At 46.1% G+C, this 5,493-nt stretch overlaps 1 pseudogene; it reads right to left on the bottom strand.

Moving 5' to 3' along the window:
- Positions 1–4,574: 4,574 nt before the first annotated feature.
- LOC107184054 lies at positions 4,575–5,163 on the bottom strand (annotated as a pseudogene).
- Between the last annotated feature and the right edge of the window lie 330 nt (positions 5,164–5,493).

The raw sequence follows: 5,493 nt of genomic DNA, 5'->3' as shown, positions 1-5,493 counted from the left end.
GCTGCCCCGCCCCCCAAGCCCAGTCAACCAATTCACCGCCCCCCGTTACCATGGCTCCGCCCACAGGCCAGGAGTGACGGGATATTTGGCCATTCCGTAAGGAAGGCCCTGACTACGGCCAGAAGGTTGCCGCCTCTGAGGAGAGAAGCGAATCGAAATTAGGGAAGCAGTGAAGGATGGGTGCTTTTGCCTATCGGAATGTGTAATCCTGTTGATCAACATCTGTCGTGGCCAATAGCGAGGAAAGAGGGGGTGTGTCGTGGCCCTGAAGAACCCCCTACTGAGGCAGTCAAGCTTTTGGCACTAAGCCCCGCCCATAACCGGCTTTCGCCCAATAAAGAGACGCCCTGATATGTCCATTATCGTCTGTCCCTCAAACCAAGCCTTGGCAACTGTTGGGACTATGTAAAGAAGATTGACAACTGAAGGAGGGCGATGAAGTAACACTCTGTGGCCAATGGGATAGTGAGATTGGTGTGCGGTTAACCTCTGGGCGGTGGGACTTGAAACCTACATTGAATGACATAGGGGAGGGACTTGGGGGCGTGGCCTAGACGGCGATGGGGCGGGGCCATATAAGGGAGAGGCTAATGGGTTGTGTCTGAGGAGAGGCGTTGCCCGAAATCCCTGAAGGGAAGATTGTGGGACGCATCTTCCTAGAGCCAGACTCTGTGCTGGGGGCGGGGCGGTAGGGGGTCGGTCACACGAAAGATTCAGGCTGGTCCCCTGCCCTAGTCTATTTTGGCCGGGTCAAGCATCTTCTCTGAGGCTCACACTGCCGTGTGTTCCCCAGGCTGTGCTATCACTGCTGCACTCCTCCCATCCCCCAGCCTCCCCAGTCTGATGGCTGCGGGGGTTGGGGGGGCGATTAGGGGACATGTAGGGCCTAAGTCAGGTCTCACTGTTGAGCAGGGGCCTGGCACATGGGAACTGCTTATAAATGTTTGATGAATGAATGATTAAATGAATAGTGGTCCCAAGACTCTTTAACAGGGAAGGGTAGAGCGGGGGTGTGGTGGGGGTGGGAGGGTTCACTCAGCTGGGGAGGATATGTAAGGACAGTCACTGACAGGAGGCAAGACTTAGCAAAAAGGACATATTTTTCACCCCAAGGTGCAGGGATGGGCCTTGCAAGGGTGAGGCAGGGAATGACCCTGTCACAAGAGGGTGACATCATAAATTCAGAATGGAGACTGATAATTGGAAACAGGAGGACAGGGACCAGAGTGGGACGTTCCAGGACCTTCTAAGGTCTAGATCTCAACCTTCTAAATAGTAGGAAGTTCTGTCTGATTTGGGGAGCAATGACTGACATCCTTTGTTCCCTGTCCCTGGCCATCTTTCTACACTCTGTACCATCTACATTTTATTTCTGTCTACACTTTCTCTGCTACTGTCTCTACTCTCCCTTTGCCTCTTTATACCTTTCCTGTCTCCCTACATTGTATCTATGAAAATTCTGGAACTGTTAAGAAAAGCCCCAAAACATATTTCTAAAAACTCAGGTGGTAAAAATAAATATGCATTCTGTCTCCCTCATGAGCCCATAGCTCCCTCCCTCATTTTCTTTCTTCTTCTTCCTACCCCCCACCCTGCCCCCGAAAGAACAGATCTTTACCTCCTTCCTTTAAAAGTCAGCTTTTGTGTTGGGCATTCTATAGTCTGACAGTTACAAGGTGACTTTGGATTTAGTGAGTTTGAAGTTGAAATGAATTTATGGACATTGTCTCCTGATTTCTGGGTGGGCCTAGGAGAGGGGGTCACAGATCCCCATGGACATGGTTGGAGATGGGACAAGGGTGTTGAGTCAGGAGGGCAAGGGTGACATCAGGATGTGGTGGGGGCCAAGTAACTAGGGAAGGACAATCCCTGAGTGTGGAAGACTGAGGAGCCATCCTGAGGGCCAAAGTCTCAGGGTTTGCCCTTGTTCACAAAGGTTGTCTCTCAGGAAAGAACAGTTTGGTATGAGACACAACTTCAGAGGAACAGAGAAACCTGGACTGGTAGCCAAGATGTGGGAGCTACAGAGGTACAAGGGCCCCCCAGAAAGGGGTCATAACCAGTTTGTTCTGGGGCCTTGCTTGGGAGATAGGGACATCTAGTGGCTAGGAGATAAAATCAAACACCAGCCTGGCTGGTGTGGCTCAATGGTTGAGTGTCAACCTATGAAACAGGAGGTCACAGTTTGATTTCTGGTGGGGTTACCCGGGTTGTGTTCTCAATCCCATGGGTGTGCAGGAGGCAGCCCATCAATGAATCTCTCTCATCATTGATGTTTCTATCTCTCTCTTTCTCTCTGAAATCAATAAAAATATATTTTGAAAAGTCGAACACCAGGAAGATGCACAGGATATTTAACTCTCTCATTTTTATACTGCCATTTCCACACAAAGGATAGTTTAATTCTGGGGACAATTTGATCCCAGTTTTATAAGCATAATGGAAAAAAAATCCAACAAAGTTTTGTTGGAAAATACTTTTGAATCATAAGTTGCACTTAGCCAATTAGATTCCTAGATTACTTTTCTATTCAGTGCAGTTAAACCCTTCCCAAATTTTTCTCAAAGTTCATTTTTACTTGATTGAAATAATTTTATGAGGAACTTTTTTTCATGTGATTTTTTAAGTAAACATTTGATTCATCAAGCAGTCTCCTTTGTCCAATTTTTACCAACTGTTGATTCTATCACTGTGATTTTTTTGTGTAATTGTCATTTCTTCAGAGTCGTTTTGCATATTTAAATTTATTGAAATACTTTCTCTCTCTCTCAGTATTCAGCCATAACAAATTTTAGCACAATCAAAAATTTTTTCTGGATTAAACTTTCTGGACTCAAAATTCATTTGTTGTAAATATTGATTAATGTGAGTTGCACCTCATACTTGTCGCATAGAGAGCAAATTAGGCTATAATTTAAAAAGTATATTTTTATTGATTTCAGAGAGGAAGGGGGAGAGAGAGAGAGAGAGAGAGAGAGAAAGAAACATCAATGATGACAGAGAATCATTGATCAGCTGCTTCCCTCACACCTTCTATTGGGGATCAAGCCCACAGCCCCTGCATGTGCCCTGACTGATAATCGAACTGTGACCTTCTGGTTCATAGGTCGATGCTCAACCACTGAGCCACACTGGCCAGGCCATTTTTAATTTTTTGAGATAATTCCATATTGCTTTCCACAGTGGCGGTATCAATCTACATTCCCACCAAGACAGTTCCCCTTTCTCCATGTTCTGGACACTTGTTATTTGTTAATTTATTGATAATAGTCATTCTGACAGGTGTGGGGTGATATTATTGTGGTTTTGATTTGCATTTCTCTGATGATTAGGGACATTGAACATCTTTTCATGTATCTATTGGCCATCTGTATGTCCTCTTTGGAGAAGTGTCTATTTAGTTCCTTTGCCCATTTTAAAAATTGGATTGTTTGTTTTTTTGGTGTTGAGTTTTATAAGTTCTTTATAAATTGTGGATAGTAATCCTTTATCAGATGTATCATTGGCAAATATGCTCTCCTAGTCAGTGGGTTGGTTGTCTCTTCATTTTGTTGATAGTTTCCTTTGCTGTGCCCAAACTTCTTAGTTTGATGTATTCTCATTTTTTTTCATGTTTTCTTTTGTTTCACTTGACCAGGAAGATATATCAGAAAAAATATTGCTATAAGAAATGTCCAAGATTTTACTCTCTCTCTCTCTCTCTCTCTCTCTCTCTTGAAATTGGAAAGTGTGAGTTCTCTTTGTTTTTCTTTTTTTAAGAAATATGATGTTAGCTGTCAGGCAGAAGAGCCTGTGAAAGAGGTGGAGCAGGAGCAGCCTGGAAGGTAGGAAGAGTCCTAGGTGAGAGTAGGGTTCAAGCAAGGAGAAGGGAATGGCTATCCCTATCAGGGTAGGACCAAGACAAAAATGGATCTGTTGGTTTGCTCAGGGGGGAGGTAAATTCTGTCATTGGTCATTTTTGGAGAGTGGTGGGAGGTAGAGCAGCCAGGAGAAGGAAAGAGAGAGGAGCTGATGGCAGGAATGAGGACAACCCTTTTCTGAGATGTTTGGTGACACCTAGAGGACTGGGGAGGTTTTTCCCCAAAGATGAGAGAAGCATAACCAAGTTGCTAGAAGTCTCCTTGTTCCAGTATGTGGGGCACAGTGCATCTGCAATACCAGGAATGGAGCCTTTGGGGCTGAAAACAGCAGCTGACCCAAGAGCCAACTACTGCAGGGCAGGTGTCTGGGCATACTCTCCTTCCCAGGGCTCTCCAGGGCAACAGTGACCAGGAGAGGCTAAGGAGCAAGGTGAGGGAAATGAGCAAATCTGGAGGACCGTGAACTCTCAAGAACAGGTAAAATGTCGGGGAGGTGGGGGAAGGGCGGCATGCCAGGCAGAGGTTCTAGCGGGACTCTAGCCAGGGCTAAGGCAAGGAGGTAGGAAAGTTTGGTATCTGTTCTGTAAACATGTGTTGAAGCCACCTCAAACCTCTGGGTGGCGCTGTCTAGCCTGGCGAGACACCCGAACAGGCTGCCTGTTTTTAAATTTATTTTTCCTGAACAGGTTTTATTACACACAGAGGGGATGGGGCTCAGTCTTTCTTGGTTGCTGCTTTCCTCATGGCAAGGACATTGCTCAGCTCCTCTCTTCCTCTTGACATAGATGTGTGTCCCCTTTTCTTTCTTTCTTTTTTTTTTTTTAAATTTTATTTCAGAGAGGAAGAGAGAGGGAGAGAGAGAAAAAACATCATTGATGAGAAAGAATCATTGATTGGATGCCGCCTGCACGCCCCACTGGGGATTGAGCCCGCAATCAGGCCATATGCCCTGACTGGGAATTGAACCTTGATCTCCTGGTTCATAGGTCGATGCTCAACCAGTGAGCTTTGCCTGTAGGGCATGTGTCCCCTTTTCTTGACACATTTCAGGGCTCTCTTGTCCTTAACCTTGAGCAGCTCCATAGTGTGCCTATCATGGGGGGCAAAGTCACGCACACACACCTCTTGGATCATTTCCTGCACCAACTTGGTGTGTTTGGTGAGGTGCATGCAGTGGCGGCTGTGCCTCTGCTGTGCCTCAGCTTGCTCATGTTTTTGGCCACCATGTGGCCTTTGTTGAGGCCCAAGGCCATTGGGTAGCACAAAGTCATGGCTTCTGCTCCTCAATGGCTGCCACGGTGAAAGGGCTAGCACCGCTGCTGTCCTGTTTTTTGATTCCTGTGCACAGCCCCATGGGGGTCTCTTTCTGATCAGTGGATGTTAGCTGAGGTTCTGTAATTCCACTGTGGGTAAGTTTCTGAGAGGCCAGCCCAGCTTGGCTCACATTTCAAAGAAAGAGAGACATATCTCTAAAGGAGCAGGTGACTTGTGTCTAAGAATTGAGGAGTTAAGTGGGGTCTTGTAACCAGATAACCAAGGAGTGCAGACTGCCAGTCACTACTTGAGCCAATTACGCAGAGTCAGGGTTGAATGATATATGAGTGTTTATTCCAATAATGCTGGCAGTATGGGA

The sequence above is a fragment of the Myotis davidii genome, unplaced genomic scaffold (assembly GCF_000327345.1).
Source record: "Myotis davidii unplaced genomic scaffold, ASM32734v1 scaffold770, whole genome shotgun sequence".
Lineage (NCBI taxonomy): Eukaryota > Metazoa > Chordata > Mammalia > Chiroptera > Vespertilionidae > Myotis > Myotis davidii.
This window is presented reverse-complemented; position numbering and strand designations above follow the sequence as displayed.